Here is a 217-nt window from a genome sequence, read left to right as displayed (position 1 = left end):
TCACAATTCTGTCTCCATATCTCTCTCACCGCTGCCAACCTGTCTATCCCGTCCAGCGTAGTTGACTGGGGTGGGGAAGATGAACTGGAGTGTGTGGGGATGGGATGACCGTTGCTGGGGGCATGGGGCGCCAGTGGCAGGGCACTGCCGATTGGGGAGTTGTGTGAGGTGCATGCGTCCTCTGCTGGGGAGTTGTTGCTCTCTTCTTGTGTTTTTG

This window comes from Etheostoma spectabile, chromosome 20 (assembly GCF_008692095.1).
Source record: "Etheostoma spectabile isolate EspeVRDwgs_2016 chromosome 20, UIUC_Espe_1.0, whole genome shotgun sequence".
In the NCBI taxonomy this organism is placed as follows: Eukaryota; Metazoa; Chordata; class Actinopteri; order Perciformes; family Percidae; genus Etheostoma; species Etheostoma spectabile.
Note: the sequence above shows the minus strand (reverse complement) of the source record.